This window comes from Phyllostomus hastatus, unplaced genomic scaffold, assembly GCF_019186645.2.
Source record: "Phyllostomus hastatus isolate PE091 unplaced genomic scaffold, TTU_PhHast_1.1 phas_scaffold_39, whole genome shotgun sequence".
Classification (NCBI taxonomy): Eukaryota; Metazoa; Chordata; class Mammalia; order Chiroptera; family Phyllostomidae; genus Phyllostomus; species Phyllostomus hastatus.
Window position 1 is genome coordinate 8648814 of NW_025334028.1, and position 19656 is coordinate 8668469.

General features: G+C 39.7%; 1 pseudogene; it reads right to left on the bottom strand.

The window, feature by feature from the left end:
• Nucleotides 1–17450: 17450 nt before the first annotated feature.
• LOC123806923 lies at nt 17451–19136 on the bottom strand (annotated as a pseudogene).
• Nucleotides 19137–19656: the final 520 nt, after the last annotated feature.

The following is a 19656-nucleotide window of genomic DNA, read 5'->3' on the forward strand; positions in this document are numbered from 1 at the left end:
ACAGAAAACAAAAGAGCCAAGATGCCGCTAATCACATCACAGAAGAAGGATATTTGCAAATGAAAAGGGAAAAGTGGTTGAACCAATTACACTCATCCTTGGAAGACAGCATGGATTTTAGGAAGTTACTTTGCAGTAACTGTCCTCAATTAAGGGTGAGGGAGTTTTAGCAAAAGCAAGTCTCAAAGCAGCCTAGGTACATTGCAGGCCTGATTCCCCACAGGAGAACCTATCCTTGGTTGTGGGTCCTGTGCACCAGACCTTGCTTTCCACTGGGAGCTGGGCCCACGCCATGCAGAATGGTCTCCTACAATTCCCTGTAACTTTTCCCTCAATCTCTCTCCTTCCCTTGCTGATAACCCTCCATGTGATCTCCAGTTCTGTGATTCTGTTCCTGTTCTAGCTGTTTGCTTGATTTGTTTTTGTTTTTGTTATTTATGTTCAAATTTTTATAGCTTTGAATTTGCTGTTATTTTACTCTTCATAATTTTGATCCTCTTTTTCTTAGATAAGTCCCTTTAACATTTCATATAATAAAGGCTTGGTGATGAAGAAATCCTTTAACTTGACCTTATCTGGGAAGCACTTTATCTGCCCTTCCATTCTAAATGATTGCTTTGCTGGATGGAGTAATCTTGGATGTAGGTCCTTGCCTTTCATGACTTGGAATACTTCTTTCCAGCCCCTTCTTGTCTGTAAGGTTCCTTTTGAGAAATCAGCTGAGAGTCTAATGGGAATTCTTTTATAAGTAACTGTCTCCTTTTCTTTTGCTGCTTTTAAGATTCTCTCCTGATCTTTAATCTTGGGTAATGTGATGATGATGTGCCTTGGTGTGTTCCTCCTTGGGTCCAAATTCTTTGGGACTCTCTAACCTTCCTAGACTTGTATGTCTATTTCTTTTGCCAGATTGGCAAAGTTTTTCTTCATTTTTTTTTCAAATAAATTTTCAATTTCTTGCTCTTCTTCTTCTCCTTCTGACACCCCTATGATTCAAATGTTGGAACATTTAAAGTTGTGCCAGAGATTCCTCAGCCTCTCCTCATTTTTCTGAATTCTTATTCCTTCATTCAGTTTGGGTTGACTGTTTATTTCTTCCTTCTGTTCCAAATCATTGACTTGAATCCCAGGTTCTTTCCCTCCACTGTTGATTCACTATACACTTGTCTTTATTTTACTTTGTATAGCTTTCACTTCTTTTATTTTGCAGTCATTCTCAACAATTACTGGGAGCATCTTGATAACCAGTGTTTTGAACTCTACATCTAATAAGTTTTCTATCTCTTCATCACTTACTTCTTTTTGGGGGTTTTGATCTGTTCTTTCACATGGTCCATATTTCTTTGTCTTGGTGTACCTGTTATGTTGTAAGGAGCAGAACCTCAGGTATTCACCAGGACAGGCAATCCATTTCACTTCATTGCGGTGCTGTATGTGGGGGAGGGGTTAGAGAGGGAACAATGCTGCTTGCTCGACTTACACCCAGCTTTCACTTACTTCCTCCATTGCCCACAAGTGAATTGCACCATGCTGGTGCTGATTTCCAGGTTGGTGGGTTTGAGTACATTCTAGGATCCTATAGGCCCCTTCAACAGACTCTTCTGTGAAACTGGAATTTTCTCCTGCAGCCACAACCCCCTCAGGTTTTTACAGCTGGAGGTTTTGAAGCTTTATTTTCCTGCACTGGAACCCTGGGTTTTGCAGTCTGTCTCATTCCCCAGGTGTTCCTCCTGGTTTACCTGCATGTGAATGTGGGACCACCTAGTCTGCCAGCTGCCACCTTGCCACACTCCCTCTCCACCCCAGCTTCCCATTTCCATCCTCCCTCCAGTCTGGGTGAATGTTTCCTATTTAACTTCTTGTTTGTCAGACTGCTATACAGTTCTGTTTTCTGGAAGTTTGGTTGTTTTTTGTTTTTAAATTGGTTGTTATTCTTCATTTGGTTGTGTGAGGAAGTGAAGTGTACCTACCTATGCCTCCATCTTGGCCAGAAGTCAGAATAAATCCTTTTATCAACTCTAATGTTAAACTGTGCTAGAAGCCTCTGGACCAGAACAACTATTTTATCTGGTTTCTTTGCCTCCAATATAGACTTTACAATTTATTCTTTTACACACAGAAACCAAAGGGATTTTCTTAGAAGGTAAGACAAGCCATGTCATTCACCAGCTCAGCACTCTTAATGCCTTCCATGTCACTCAGAATAAAAACCAAAGTTTTTCAAAGTGCATCATGGTCCCAACCCCTGTCAAACCTGACCTTATCTCCTACCACTTTCTCCTTTGCCACAATGATCAGCTTAAACAAACCTAGCATGGTCCTAATCCAGGGCCTTGTCACTCACTTGTCATATCCTATGCCTAAAACACTCCATGGCCTCTGATCTGAAACTCATCATTTATATCCCCACTTAGCCTCTTATCATTTAATTCTCTCATCTAAAATTGCAACTTCATTTTTTATACCAAAGAAGATGAGGGCACAAACCTCACAGATATCTGGGAAGAAAGCATTCAGGCTTAGGAAATAGCAAATACAAAACCTCTGAGGCAGGAATTCAAGGAAGAGCAAAGGAGCAAAGCATGCTGGCGGAAGGTGGACTGGGAAGGGGAAGCTGCTCAAGATAACAAGGACAAGCTCATGAAGAGCTTGCATGCCCATCATTGTAAGGCCATTGCTTTCACTCTGAGGTGAGAAGTCATGGAGGAAGCGGAGCAGAGGAGTGGTGTGACCTGACATATTTTTAAAGATTTTATTTATCTTTAGAGAGAAGGGAAAGGGAGGGAAAAAGAGAAAAAACATTGATGTAATAGAAAAACAATGATCAGTTGCCTTCCGGGCATGCCCCAACCAGAGACCAAACATGCAACACAAGCATGTGCCCTGACCAAGAATCAAACTGGCAACCTTTCAGTTTGAAGGATGATCCCAACCCACTGAGTCACACCCAATCAGGGCTGACCTGACATGTTTTTACAAGTAGGTCTGGATGCTATATTGAAATTTGACATAAATGGAGCAAGGACAGAAGCAGGGAGTTTATTTATGAACCTATCATAATAAACCAGATAAGAAATTATGGCAAACCAGACAAAGCTAATAGCAACAGAGGTAGGGAAGTGTTCAGATTTTGATATATTTTGAAAGTAGATCTTCTGAAATATTGGATATGTGGTGTGAGAGAAAGAGATTTGGGGCCTAAGCAATTGGAAAAGTGGATATTATCTGGGATAGGGAAGACTACAGGTTTTGGAACAGTTATCAGCAGCTCAGCTTTGGATGTTGACTTCAAATGACCACTTGACATCCAAGCAGAGATGTCAGGGGAGATATAAATATGGGAGTCTTCTGGGTATAGATATAGTATTTTCAGCCATAGATGAGATCACCAAGAAAATGGCAACTGCTAGCAACTAAAGGAGTCCTCTACAAAGTGGAAAAGAAAAGTAGTTTCACAGATGTAACATATTGGCAAAATGATAATTCTGGGCCATCACTTACTCAGCAGGAGGGGACCTCCAAGGGGTAGGTGAAGGAAAGGGAGTGATATGGGCACGTGCTTGTTCCAAGGGTCTGAACAACTGCACACAACTACCAACACCATGGTTAACTTTGCAGAGAACATGTGGCCAAATTAACTGCCAGCATTCAGCTATCTGTAATAAATGATTCAAGTCTCTTCCAGAACTAAAGCCCTTACATGAGATACAATGCTGAGGTCACCCCTGAGCTGATTTGTGTCCTGGGCACAATTTTATATGTATGCTTCTGCCAACTACCTCACTTTTACTTTTATACTCAGCTTTAGTGATTCATAAAAGTTCCTGGGTCATAATTACAAAGATGGTCGTGATGACCCCAATTCTCTAACACTGGCCAAAGGGAAAGGCATTGTAAACCATCAGAAGGAAGCTCTCCACAGACAATCCACAGTGGAGGAGACAACTGGCCTGATCCCTTACAACCATCTACTCCTCACTCCTAATTTACTGCCAGCTTGATCCTCTATGGGGTCTGACCTGGGTCATGAAATCACAGCACCCAATTTGTGGAGGTGAGAGATAATGAAATACATGGATGTCATGAATACAGGAGTGTTTCTAATCTGTCAAGTGTTTATACCATGTTCTTTCCACTACTAACACCTCTACCAACTTCATCATCATCATTATCATCAAATCATGGCTATATAACACACTTGGAATCCTAAGTTTCACCCTCCTCATTTCCACTTCTCCTTGCCTCAGCATGCTTACATTTCTAGTAAAAAAAGAGCAACAAAAGCTGTACCTCGGGCAACCAAAATCAAGCAAACAGTCCTACCTTCCTTACTTGCCTATCCCTTACCTTCATGCCCCATCTCCTGGCAGTCTGTAAAGTGGTTACTCCTTATTAACTTAAGGTTCTATATGTTATCTAATGGTAGAATTTTCCTTTTTGGTTGTGTTGGCTAAAGATCTCATGTGAACTGAACCCCAGAGCATTTGGATTGTGAGATGCACCTTGGGCACCCCAAGTGCATAGTAGCTAAGATTCATAAAAAACAGTTGAGAGTGACAAGGAGTTGGAGTTTCTATTGACACTATGAAATAATTAACAGAACTTTTATTTAGATAAAACCATTCATTCAATTAATTAACTTTAAAAATATGAGTTTTACCAACTATGTTCTAAGAATACAGCTGATGTATGAGTAAAGTTATGACAGTCAATGAGCTGATAACATACTGGGCAAAATAGATATTTTCCCCACATTCACGGAATATAAAGTATAGCAAGGGTAGCAGAGAGTAATTAATAAGTATCTCCAATATGTGTGTGTCTATACACACATACATGTACATATACACACACATACATACATAGAGGGAAGAAAGGGAAAATTCTGTAAGTGAAAATAATATGAGGCATATTTTAGTTTGGATATGATGGGGAGAGGGGATCAAAGAATGTTCTCTGAAGAAGTGCCAATGAACACTGAGCAGGCATTAGTCAAGAAAAGAGAAGTGTGTGGTATGGAAGGGGGTTGCTTCTCACAAAGAGAACAGCAAGTGAAAATGTCCTGAGGTAGGAAAGAGAAACTAAAAAAGACCCATGGCAAAACTAAGGCAATAGAATGGAGAATAGTGGCTTCCTGGGGCTGAGGGCCAGAGGAAGGGATTAGCTTCAAAGGAACACAGAGCATATTTCAGCTAGATGAAATGTACTTTTTTAAATTTGTGATCTTTTTATTACTTTTGAATTTTATGGTTGTTCAAGTACAGTTTTCTGCCTTTTCCCCTTACCCTCCCCACCACCCCAGCCATCCCCATCTCCCTTCCCTGTTTCCAAACCCCTTGTTTTTGTCTGTGTGTCCTTTATAGTTCTTTCTGTAAACCCTTCACCCTTTTCCCCCCATTATCACCTCCCCTCTCCCCTCTGGTTATTGTCAGTTTGTTCTTAATTTCAATGTTTTTGGTTATATTTTCTGCTTGTTTGTTTTGTTTATTAGGTTCCTGTTAAAGGTGAGATCATATGGTATTTGTCTTTCACTACCTGTCTTATTTCACTTAGCATAATGCTCTCCAGTTCCATCCATACTGTCACAAAGGGTAGGAGCTCCTTCTTTCTTTATGCTGCATAGAATTCTATTGTGTAAATGCACCATAGTTTTTTGATCCATTTATTTACTGATGGGCACTTAGGTTGCTTCCAGCACTTGGCTATTGTAAATTGTGCTGCTATGGACATAGGGGTGTATAAGTTCTTTTGAATTGGTTATTTGGGATTCCTAGGGTATATCTCCAGCAATGGAATCACTGGGTCAAAAGGCAGTTCCATTTTTAGTTTTCTGAGGAAATTCCATACTGTTTTCCATAGTGGTTGCACCAGTCTGCAATCCCACCAACAGTGCACTAGGGTTTCCTTTTCTCCACCTCTTTCCTTTTCTTTAACCTCTCCAACACTTGTTTGTTACTTTGTTTATGATGGCCATTCTCACTAATGTGAAGTGGTATCTCATTGTCATTTTCATTGAAATGAAATGTTCTTGATTGGAGTGCATACAATTGTCTAAATTCAGTGAAGGTCACTGAATTTTATTGTATATAAATTATTCCTCAATAAAGTTTGAGGAGGAAAAACCAGTGAGCTTTTTAAGTCTTTTTCTTTTTAAGTCTCAGTTTCAGTTTCATGCTAACCTGACTTTATCTAATATAAAAACAAAGGAAAAAATGCACAGAACTACTAAATTAAATGTATTTTTTATGACTTTATTCATTTGTGCACTTGTTCATAACTAAAGTGTTTAAATAATGATTTAAGGTCGAAAAGGCAGATTGAGATGCTAAGGGCAATTTGATATTTTTATCTTCACACCTAGGAATAAAGCAAGCCTCTGAACTTCTTACCTCATCCATAAAAATGGGGAGAAAAGCATCTCTCAAAAGAGGTTGTTAAGTGGATTAGCTCATTGGAAGATGCCAATTCCAATAGATGCATAGTAAGTCCTCCTTCACTATCAGTCTCCTTGGTTTCTAAAAGTCAAATACATTGCCAAATTATTCTGATAAAATCAGCCTCCATGAAAGGATACTTATGACTGTGTGTAATGTTCTGGCTATGGGGTACCTCTGCAGCATGACCCTAGGGTAGCAGAGATAAAGCTGTAGGGGATGAACATAGCTGGTGTTGGGTGCTGGGATGTCATCTGTCATTTCTACCTTAACCTGTCACCTGCCCCACCCTAATTTGACAGAAACATTACAATTCAGGGACCCACACACCATCTTCATAGAGAATCTGCCTGACATCACATCCTGTGAAGGGACAGAATAGAATTATACATGTTCAAAACTCTCCAAAGAAAACCAAAACAAAGAGAGCATTCAGTTCAGATTAAAAAAAATAATTGCACACTTAAAGAACCTATTACCCAATATCTATTTTTTCTCTTATTTTTTCTGTTTTTTTTTCCACTTCATTTCCTTACTCTGACTTTCCAAAGTCACAAAGATGAAATTTTCTAACTTTTGAAAGTCATAAATAGACAAAATTCTTTGTTAAAGGCTGAAACAATTCACTCTGACTCTCTTTAGTTTTCAATAACTCAAGAAAACCTTATTTTCAATGGATAAAGGCCACCCTTTCAACCAAGTTGGGATATCTCTGGAGTGAGGAATTGTGTTGATCGTCACCATAAAAATGCACAGGCAGAGGGCAGACAGGCAGAGAGCTTTGGGGAGACTTGAAGACAAAGAAGGTGTTATGTGTAGTACAACCATTCACTGCAAAGGGATTGTTTAAGTGGAGATGACTGGTCGACACTCACACAAGAGGGAGCCTTCATACATAAATAAAGGCTGCCTGCCACAGAAACCCCTCCATCTGTTGCTGCCCATTGCCTGACTTCCAAGGCGCTGGGGGGCACTAATTGAAAACATGGATGGATCTGTGCTCCACATGTTCACTTTTAGGAAATCACTGAGAGTTTGTTTTCACATAAGGCCAGCCCCAGGCTGACTCTCCACTACTCTGAGCCAATAGGGTATCCATCTGGGGGCTTTGTGGCTGCTGTTGCCTTTTGATCTTTAATTTCTGATACTTTTCTTCACTTAACTCCTCCCCCTATTTGGAGACCTCTAGCCATACTATAGCTAGTGATTTGTTAAGCTTCTTTCACTTTGGGGCCAAACTCAAGGCAAGGTCAAAATAAAGCACTTTTCCTGTGCAGAGAGAAAAAAAATAGAAAATGAATATGGCTATGAGCTCTGGAGAGAAGACTGTTTGGGCAGTTGCAGGCCATGCCCCTACTGTCCTCTGAAAGGGTTACTATATCCTAGTTTTCAGTGATTAGTCAGAGAGGAGTAAAGAGTCCTCAGCAATGGCAAACCAGTTGCATGCAACACTACTGGTACTTAAGTTCTTTATTCTTCCAGGCTGTGAACAAGTTCATAGGTGTCAGATCAGATGCTAATGCAGATCAGAAGCACGACATTGCCTGAGTGTGCACAGAAGTGGATTTTGAACCAAACATTGTTGACCAGTCACTTTATCCTTCCTCTCCATCTGATGAAGAAAGGGCACACAGTTTTGTTCAGCCCTGTTTTGCACCTAATGCAATGGAGGCTGAGGCACAAATATGTGAAATAACACACAGCCTCAAAGAGAAAGGCTAGTGGACTCGACTTCTCAATAATGAATTGGCACTCTTTCTGTTATATTACACAAGCTTGAAAATAGCCATGTGGCTCTTCCAAATAAGCTCTGTGTCTCCTATAAGACAATTACGTGGTGGGGGTGGGGAGGGAATTGGAATTTATGTTTATTCTGCTTACTGCTGAATCACACTCTTAATGTACTGTCACCAGGAATAAAGAATAAGGAGTACTCTGCTTATTTGCTGGAGGGAGACAATGTGTCACAGAATTCGTATAAGGATAGAATTAAGAATCAAAACTCTTTTTTGCAGTATCTCCTCATGTTTCTCATCAGGCCACCTGAGCACATCCTATATTATATGAAATATAAAGAATTAACTGTCTTCTGCACAAGGAGACTTTCTAAAGTTATTAAGATTTGAATAGCAAACAGAGGTAACTGGTCTAAGTTCCTAAAAGTTCTATTATTTAGCATTTGCTTATTCATACAAAGATTTTTATTGAACAATAAATGAAGGCAGTGTTATTCCATTTGATGCATTCTGGAGCACCTGACCTCTTTAGGATGGGTGAGTGAAGTTACTTAGCCCTGGGCCAGCTTTCTTTCAAAAATTAAATAAAAAAACAAAAGAGAATTTAAAGGGATTTTGGAAGTCACATAAACAGAGCTGAAAAAAAAAAGCATATTGTATTGATTTCAGCTTGAAATCCGTACTAAATTAGCAGGAAGTTTAGCAGCAACACCTCATTTCTTAAAACAGCAATTGTTTTTAGGTTCAGTTGCAGCACTATTCACTCTTGTGAAAATTTAAAAAATTGAAAACGTTTTAAGATTGCCCCAAAACATGCTCACAGATCCAGAAGATGCATGCACTAATCGTATTTGTTTGTTTGCCTGATATTGTTTCCTGGGTAGGCTGGCAAGCACTTTTATGTCGCTAATCGTTGCCATGAATATAATAAACTTAGAACTGTTTTGAGATTTTTAAAATATACCCAATAATCTCTTAAAACATTTAGTGTTTAAAGTACAATATGCAGATGTTATTGGAATAGTGTTAGGGTCCTAAAGATAGTTTTTGACAGGGAGCCCAAATCAGGATTTACGTAATGGATTTTGGTCTTGTAAAAGCTCTTCATAACTCTTGTCACATTTCTGAATGCTTTTCCTTTATTCAAGATCACCAAAGCTAAGAAATGGGGCTAATCCAAGATAAAGTAGGAACTAAGTTACTAAAGTGCCCCTCTATTTTGATAAGGGCACTGGGTTAACATGCAATTCTCATTGTTGATGTCAGCATCCCATGACCAAGATAAACACCAAGGGGCTGCTCTTACTGCAAACTCGGGTGACATTTCTCTTTGTTAATGAGCATTTCTTTTTCTGAAAAAGGAAGAAAAATTTTATCTTAAGTTTCATGGCTTCAGGTCAAGATAGAGCTTTGATTTCCTCTCTACCTTTGCCCTTTAATGAAAATAACAAAATTCTTTCTTTTTCATGATTATTTCTGTATGGTTGTATCCTTTACTTGCATCTCATTATGACTTTTACGCCTCTTATTTTTGTAGGGAAATAATGGACTCATTTAAATTAACATTTATTTTAGCCCTTTCTCTTGAAACCCACATTTAAGTAAGTTCATGGCTGTGAAAGGTACCAGGCTTCCTGGGTCTAAAGTTGTTAAGTGAGCATAACTTTGTGACCATGTCTCTATGGACATTTAAAATTTGTTTTCTTTTGTTTGGGTGAGTTTACTTTACCTCTGCTAGTTGTTATAAGAGTGGAGTAACTTTAGTCATTTGTTTCTAAAAGAATGTGGTTATTATCCATGTCTTGGATTTTAACACCAGTTTCAAAAAGACGGCTGAGTACACCAGAGGGCTTACAATAATACTTAGATCTGGATTCATACAGAGTATTTTGATGATCACTTCTTCCTACCAAGAGAAACACACATGTGAGAGCTTCTCTTTCTTTTCAGGAGAGGAAGGAATTGGTCCTCAAGTAGTATAATGGTGCCATATGGTGGAAAACCAACAGAGCCCATATTAAAAGACCTGCTGACTAAGCCCTAAACTGCCATTCAAGACCATTTCTTCTCTACTGAGAATCTTTTTTATCATTATCTTTTCCTTGGAAAGATTAGATCTGCCAAACACACAGTACTTACAAATTAAGAAATTAAATCTTCATTGCATTTTTTCCTTAATAAACAATACATATCAAGTATATCCTCAATCAAATGAATATTCCAGATAACCCAAGATGACCAAGTTACCATACTAAGCAGCCATAATACAATAAAAGTTGATGTTTTAATTACCTTAGATAGCTTAACTGAGTGTAAGTGTATTATTTCAATTAGGGTCTTGAAATATTAAAAAAACTCATGCCTCAACTTTCCACTTATGTAGTTATATACTCTACATGAACCCAAGACCCAACATTGGAAACCATTGGCATAATTTATCTGGTATAATTTACCAGTTTTTTCTTTTTTAAAATGGGGGAAAATAACAACTTTCAGGTTTACCTCAAAGGTTGTTATAAAAATAAAATTAAACCATGTGTGTTAAGTACCTATACAACATGCTAGAGATCAGTAGAAATTATTACTGAAGTAGCATAGAAACGAAATATAAAAGCTGAGTTCTGAGTTTAAAAAATAACCTTTAAATAGTTTCTTAAAGAAGGTAAGACATGAGCCAAGAGTCTTGATCTTTTACTTGGCTATACTAAGACCATCAGTGTGGAAATCCATTCTTACTGGAAATTTAAAACAGGTGAACACCCTCAAAACACTTTCTGAGCAAGACAGATAATCCCTTTAACATGACGTTTAACATGAGGTCCTCATGTCTTGACTGAACATGGACACTACTTAGGCTTATTTCCAGTAATAATTGTTGGTTTGGTGGCTATAGTAAACACATTTGCCTAACCGTCATCCTTTCTCTGGAAATTGCTTCATCCACAGTCTTTGTATACAGTCATGTTTATACTAAGTAATCATATCACTTCACCACGGAAAACTGGACCAGGAGTGAATGAATACCTAACTCAAAGGACAAAATGCTTTCTCATGATATTTTGAACTACAACACTCAAAATCTAGTTAAGTGATGAGGGGCACATACACCAAAAGACCATATATAATCATTCATTCATTCATTCCAAAACTCAGTACTCATCAGTCAGCTAACAGAAACCAGGCATTAGCTTGAGTCAAGGACAGAGTCAGAGTGAGCTACAATCTGTGGTAAGAAAAGCCAAGGTCACATATAACACAAAATTATGGGAGCAAAATTTAAGAGACTGCAAGAAGCCAATTTGCAGAGGTGAAAGGAGAACTGACATGACAAAGAAAAGCAGAGTAAGTGACCTGCAAGATAGGGGGCTTCCTGATGAGTTCTACCATCCCTGTACCCTCGCTGCATTTCTGCTCTTGGCTTCTGTAGCAGTCCCTGACATCCTTTTAATAAACCCCCTCTTGACAAACTTTGTGTGTGTATGTTCCTTACAAGCAAATTATCCCTGACTAAAACAGGTGCCATTGTTAATTTTTAATGTAAACTTGAAACACCTTTATTTTTTTCTCAAAATGTAGAGATGTTGTAAGATCAAAAACCATTAAAGTTAGTAATCAAATTCAGAGAGAACAGAGGAGCTTTGTGTCCCCTCCTCCCACCAACTCAGTTCCCCAACTTCTCATCCTGGAAAGTGCATGAATGGTTTGAAGGGGGGAGGGCAGTTAGCATATTATTCCCCTGGGTCCCTACTCTGAAGGGAAATGGGGCTAACTAGCAAGTGACCCAACTGACAAATTCTATTTCATAGCTAACACGTCTCCTCTGGCACAGACAGATTCTGATTTTATTTAAATCCTGATCAAAATTAAATTCCTGTGACATCAAGCTGAAAAGGAGAGTTAGGTATGAGATGGAGAGAGAAGCTGTTCCTAACTTGATGTGTCCTACTGAAATGGCCTGTAGCGAGATGACTACTAAGTGCCTGTCAGGGCAGATGGCAAGGGACAACCCTGAAGGCATTGCAGGTACCTCCAGGAGAAGACAGTAAGGGTAGGGGTTTTATTGTGTTAGGGTCTTTCCACACACATTTGTCTTTGAGTCACCTGCCAATGTTACTTGCTCAGGATGCAAATCTTGTGGAGAAAGAAAGCTACAACCAATTCAGAATATTTCATGGCCAAAAATGTTCCATGTATAGAGGACACATGGACAAAGCTAAGGAGAGGTAGGATCAAGAGTGAAAGGTGGGGGTGACTGGGGGGTGGAATGGAGACAACTGTACTTGAACAATAATAAAAGAAGAAGAAGAAAGACAAGAAAAAAAATGTTCTTCTGGGCTGACTTGCTAAGGCCCTAAAAAGTGATAGAAATGGAGTTAAAATTCCTTGTAGTCCATAATGAGAATAGGAGAGCAGGTTTTAAAGTTGTCTTCTCAGATTTTGCACCTTATCATTCCTGGTCCTTTGATTGCCCCTCTTCCTAAAGGTATCTCCCATTTTCTTTGGTTTCCAGTGTGTTTGTGAAATCATATGTACCCCTTGTAAAATCCAAGAATACGTCCAAAAAGTCATTCACATGTAGGCACAAAGGACTAATTAAGTTACAACTGAAAAACCTTTTGGAACCATGCATTTTAAATGCAAACAAAATTGACTACAGAATTGATCTCCAGGTATGAGGATTCAAGCATCAGTGGGTTGCTGGAAGATACACAGAAAGTAGAAGGATTTTCCCATGATTAATTTGAGGGTCTGCAGCTCTTCCACTGAGGCTGCATCTGGGTAAGCATCTGGCTACACTGAGATCTATCTGATGTACAGAATGAGAGTGACCAAGCATCATAGCCACTGACCCCTGAAACTCACTGCTTCTCACCCCTCATATTGCCTATCATAATGTCACCTCCCCAGAATTCCCCACTAATCTTTAAAGGATGAAGTTTTCCATATCTCTAAAAAACTTCAGTATCAGATAAACTTTGGAAAATCATCAACATATAGGTTCAAAATGCTGAACAAAGCCAGAAACTGATATTAAAATACTTTGTTAAAGTTCATCATTTGGAAAAGTGTAAAAGACCATTGATTTTGAATGATGGGAGGTTCTCAGCAACACCTGGTCTTTCTTCCTCCTGTTCATGTTCCCAGCGACCCCGTTTCCCCCAAATATTTCCCATCCATATTCACACTGCTGTCACTTTTATCTCACCACCCTCAGTAATACATTAAGTGTCCTTTTACCAATATCAAGGCAAGTATATTGCTAAAAACTCACTTGAGGTTTGAAGTTAGGATGGGGGAGAAAATGAGCTAGTAATTCACATGCGCAATTACACGAGTAATTCACAAAGCAGTTACTGTGCTATGCAGTTCTTCCTTTGTTTTGTTTTTTGACTCCAAATCCATTTGTTTTCAAAGCAGAATAAGCCACATCTTTGTAATAAATGTTTTTTCACATATTATAAGTTTTCAAACATTAAGTCTATTCCTGCAAAACTGAAAAGTCCATCACTGTAGTTTATGTGCTCAGTAATAGACACAACTTCATTGTTTAGGGGCAAATAGAATAATCCTTTGCATCATGATTCTTCCAGAAAATATTTGCTTTCATGCTCTTTGAATGTACCTACAATTAATTTAATAACATCCTGGTCAGAGAGATTTACCTTCTTTAAAAACAGGGTGAATTTTCATAATGTAAGGGTTTCCAAGAACAGGAAGTTACCAGTTTTTGAAGGGAACAAACATCTGAGAAAGAACTGATATCAAGTCCAGGAGATTTGAGTTTTGTTGTTCATTTATGTGATGCCTGTGCTGATGACCCTCAGAGTCACCATCTTTCTTCCTGTGAAAAGTAAGGCTATTTGGGGTTTTCTTTTGTGATAGCATGTACTGCCCCTACCTCCTCTGCTGCAAGGTAAAAGCAGAGTGAGAGCACCAAGCCTCTCTAATGATACAGCCATTTGTTTCCAGATAGCACATGTTATATCAGGCTAATGTGAGCCCAGATACTTCTCATATACATGATCTTCATCATCTGGTCCTCATGACCACTAGCTGCTTGCCTTGTCTTCATCCCCATCTTCCTCATTGCTCACACTGTTCTTAGAAGAAAACCCTATAAACAAAGAGAGGAAGCCCTGATACCATCGTGTTTGGCACCACAACCAGTAACCACTGTGAAAACCATTTATAAAAAGGCTATTATTCTGTTTATAATCTGCTTTCATGATTGCTTTTAACTAACTCAAGAAGTAGCTGCACTAAGGTAGGAAGGTTTGTGACCCATCTGTCGAGTGTATAATTTCCTTTTCATTGGCTAGCACAGCCCAATAAAAAAATATATTATTAGGTGCACTAACTCAATCAGCAAACAAATGACAGGCAGATGGTCTTCAAAAGCAATACTGACCATGAATGCCAGAGAGCCACCACGTGGGCCCCTGTGTTTAGGGAGCCTTTGTCTGAAAATACTCCACTGGGTTAAGTGATGCAAAATACAACAGAAGAGAGAGAAGCTGTGCTTAAATGAGGGAGAAGTTACCAGCTTCTGAAGCATTCAATGAAAGGCTATGGTAATTTTACTAGGAACAGAAAAAAAATCCCACTTAAATAATATATTTTTGTAATGGTGCTGAAATTCAATAGATAACATCCACCTGACACTGCTGCTCTAAATCCTTGTTAGTCAGATTTTTTTTTTCTCTTAAGGGCACTTTAACTCACAGAATTTTCTCAAATTTTTTTAGCTAAGTGATGCAATTAGTTGACTAAAAGCTTTTGTATGAGAGAATTTCACTGATTAAATGGAAGGAAAGAAAAGAAGTGAAGGAGGGAGGAAAGGTGAAAAGAGAAAGGGACTTTTAAGAGATTTTGAAAAATCATTGAGGTCAGAAACTGGTGTGGGTAATTTTTTCAAAGTCAGAGAGTTTAGCACATTGCCAAAAATAGCACATGGCACCCCTAAATAAATTATCAAGTTGTGCATCGATTATATAGAATATACAAAACCTTCAGTGGTTGGTAACAGTGAGCAGCAAACTAGCACTGTGTCCTGTATTGGCCACCATCCTCGGGGCATGAACTCTGGTCAATAGAGGCTAAGGATATGGGTTCACTAATCCACCATCTCCCTACTGGCTTCTGAGAGACCTTCCAGAGTGTAATGTCCATGGTCCATGGTCTGGAAATGGTGAGGTCTACAACTTTCTTTCTTTTTTTTTATCATTGTTCAAGTACAGTTTTCTCCCTTTTACTCCCAATACTGCCCGCCCGCCCACCCAACCTTCCCCACTTCCCTTCCATTACCACCCTCCCCCTAGTTTTTGTCCATGTGTCCTTTAAATTTGTTCCTGTAAACCCTTCCCATTCTCCCCTGAAATTCCCTCTTCTCTCCCCTCTGGTCACTGTCAGCCTGTCCTCTATTTCAGTGTCTTTGGTTATATTTTGCTTGTTTCTTTGTTTTGTTGTTTAGGTTCCTGTTAAAGGTGAGATCACAGCCTGGCTTGTTTTGTTTAGCATAATGCTTTCCAGCTCCATCCAAGCTGTTGCAAAGGGTAGGAGCTCCTCCTTTCTTTCTGCTGCATAGAATTCCATGGTGTAAATGTACCATAGTTTTTTGATCCATTCATTTACTGATGGGCATCTAGGTTGCTTCCAGAACCTAGCTATTGTAAATTGTGCTGCTATGAACATTGGGGTGCAAACGTTCTTTTGTATTGGTGTTTCAGGGTTCTTAGGACATAGTCCCAGCAGTGGAATTGCTGGGTCAAAAGGCAGATCCATTTTTAATTTTCTGAGGAAGTTCCATACTGCTTTCCATAGTGGTTGCACCAGTCTGCAGTCCCACCAACAGTACAACTTTCTATATTAGTAACTGATGTCAGGATTTTGATCACTAGCTATCAATTAGTTTTGGTTATAAAAGTGCACTTATGCCCTAGCATTTAATGGTTTATCTCCCATAATCTATTAGCCACCAGCACAGATCTTTAGGTTCTGGTATCTTGCTAGCCATTCTGGCCTTATTGCCCTTTTGGATAATTATACATGCCTAAGTGATGAAATGTTATCACTTGCTTTCTGTATTCCAGGGAGTTCCATTTCATGGTAGTATCCTTTATCGTCCATGCAGCCTGCAAATGTTATGAGCCTTTCAGGAATGCTAGAGGCCTTTCACCAGTCAATTCCACACCCCTCAGTGAAGGTGTTGTGTACCACGGCTTCCCAGGAAACAGAGTGGATGGTGGCATCCCTGTCCTTCTGTAGCAATCCATTCTATCACTCCTACCTCCCTGGCCTTCTGACTCTTCCCACAACACCCTGACAACATAGTCCAGTGTCCCAACCTCATATCTGTAGTTTTCTCTTTTCAAGTCTTTCAGAGAGTTAACAAATACCAGCCAGCTACACAATCCTATGGCTACCATAGTCCCTATGAAACTCAATTGTCGCATCCTTAAATAAACCTGACCATTATCTCAATCCACTATAGGTAAGCATCTTGGTAATCATGATGTTGCAATGTATTATCACCACTCCAGTCAGCAATGGGGTTTTTGCTATAGTCTGGCTAGTGAGGGATCTGACTCAAAAATCCCATTCTAAGGATCTGCAGTCTGGGAACTCCCCTAGTACCAATTGTCTTAGCCTCAAAGCAATGCCTTAGACAGTAATTTATTGAGAATGTGATTCCAGGGATCACATATGTTAGGATGAATAGACAGAGAAGAAAGAAAAGTCCATACAAGAACATACTATTGTATCAGCCACTATTATATGTTCTGGTTCTCAATTTCATGTGCCTATCTGAGGATTCTTCTAAAATGTGTGTCCAGTTCATCAGCTCAGATGATGAAATGGGGAAGCTGTCAGTTCCCATTTCTTGTTGGTCAAGGGAGGCCCCATAGGTATTAACTCCCTCACACTTATGGTTTGTGTAGGCATAAGTACTGAGCAGGTTATTCTTTGAAAATGTCTAATTGAGGAGCCCTTTGGCAAAGGTTTGGAGCTCTCTTCCTAAAGGGAATCTGCTCTGCTTTCTCCAAATTCTTTTTTTCCCCAAATGACTTAGATTTAATCATAGGAAGCAAACTAAATTGAGAGCTTATAACAGAGAAGAATTACATGTTAGTGCCCTTTGCAAACTGAGTTTGGACAGAAAGGGACTAGGGCTGGCCCTTGACTTGATCCCTTCCAAACAAAGACACCCACAGTGTCCCAGCAGTCTGGCTCAGTGAAGGGGGAGACTGTTGTCTCTGTGTGTTGAGGTCATGTTGCCCACCACTCACTCTGGGCCAGCAGAAGGAGCCCTGCCTTGCCAGCTGTGGTCATCACTCTTCTTTTTGTGGCCTTAAATGAAGTCACCAATCCACAACAGCAGAACTGCCATCTCAACTACTATCTTGTGTGTTTGCAGTTTCACAGCCAGTGGCTCCCAAATGCCCAGTTGTTTAATGTCCACCAAAGTACCATTTACCATTTACACCCCAGGTCTCACAGTTCTCCTGAGTATGCTTGACTTGAAGGGAGATAAGTAGATGAATGGTACTGGTTCCACAGCTCTGGATAAGGGTACGAGGGATGACCTCTAGGGCCTGGGAAACAGCCCTGTAAGGTCATTGCTCTACACCAGTAATGGCCTTGGATTTTTCTGTTAAGGCATGGGCCACAGCCATCTCACAGGCCCCACACCCTAGCACTAGCTGAGGGTCCAAGAGAACTTGTGACACACTTGCATGGCATCCTGGAGGTTGCACTCTACTTCCAAGGGAATCTTTTTGCTTGTCCCCTGGAGGAGGATGGTACAAGCCTTGGGGTCTCTACACTCATCTCCAATGAATATAAAAAAAATTGGAGTTCTAAAGTACTCATCTCCAATTTTCTTGATTTCCAACAGGCCCGTTCCTGTCCCAGCATCATCTTCTCTCCGTTCCTCTGGTCAGCTGACTGTCCGGGCCCCACAGGCTCTAGCAATGTGATTTTTGTCTGTCTTCCGGACTCTGCGGATGGCTGTGATATTGACCTGCATGAGGTAGTAGTGCTGAGCTAAATCTGAGATGCCCTTTTCTGTGATGACCACATTGGGTTTCAAATGAATAATATCTTCATAGAGCGTCTGGATATATTCTTCTTCCATTTGAAGGATTTGGGTGAAATCTTCCTCTCGTGGTTGGTCTCAATGTCAGTCTGGCTTTCTCCTTTCTTGTACTCAAGAGAAGAATCCAGCAGCACAATGTGAGTGTTCTTGATATAGTGCTGCATTTGTGGATGGGTCACATCTTTGTTAATCATGACTCCTCATAAAACATGAGTCTTCAATAATACCCTCAGGTATCTTTTCTACCCCTGCATGTTTCTTGATGTCAATCTCCTTCTGATCATTCTCCTCAAACTGTACAGTTTTGAAAGCATCCAGGGCAATGTTGCAAGCCAATGAGGACCACCAAATGATTGCTTTGGTAGTAATAGAGCTGTTGATAATGTTCAGCATCATATCTTGGTTATTAGTGTCAATGGAGATACTAATTTTATTAAGAGTGTTGATCATATCATCCAATGCCTTTCAGTAAGCACTGATCATCACAGTTGGATGCATCTGCTGCTCTAGGAAGTGCTCAGCCACAGACAGCATTTCCCCAGCAAGAATAATTACTGATGTGATCCCATCTCCAACTTCTTCATCCTGTGTCTGGCTAATTTCAGTCATGGACTTGGCTGCTGGATACTGAACTTGAATCTCTTGAAGAATGGCATTGCCATCATTAATCATCACAATGTCTCCCATTGGGTCCAAAAGGATCTTCATCATGGACTTGGGTCCCAAACATGTTCAAATGGTATCTGCAATAGTCTTGGCAGCACTTATGTCTCCAGATTGAACTTTTCTTCCAGATTGACACTTTGTGTTCTGGCTGAGCATGATCATGGGACAATGGCCCATTATGGCAATGTGATGCAGAAGAAGGTACCCAGAGCTGAGAGACAGAAGCTTCTCTGCTTCCTCCAGATTCTTAATTCACTCAAAGTGTTTATTTCAAATTAGGGAATCATCTTTCTCCTTTCTTTTTTCTTTTCCCTTCTCAACCTCCTACTTTTCACTGAACAAGTCCTAACACTCTGGACCATGTGTCCTTTTAGCATCTCAGGCTGAAATGAGACAATTGAGCAAAGAAAAAATGTCATCACAACTCACATCTAAATATCTATTATTAAAATGTGCACATGGGAACAATCATCTTTAACTCCAAAATTTTATAAGAACAAATGTGGGATTATCAGAATACTCATTGCAAGAAGAAAAAATAATAAAACAGTCCCGAGAGACAGCTCTGTGAAGAGTGGATGTGTGGAGCCAACACATGATCCTGACGCCTCTGAGCATTAACACATGGTCCCTCTAGCAAAGGTCTGTATATGCAACTCAGCTGCTGGACTGACAGAAGATTTGGGGTTGTTAACACACACTTCATTAAAATACCAGCTAAAATCCA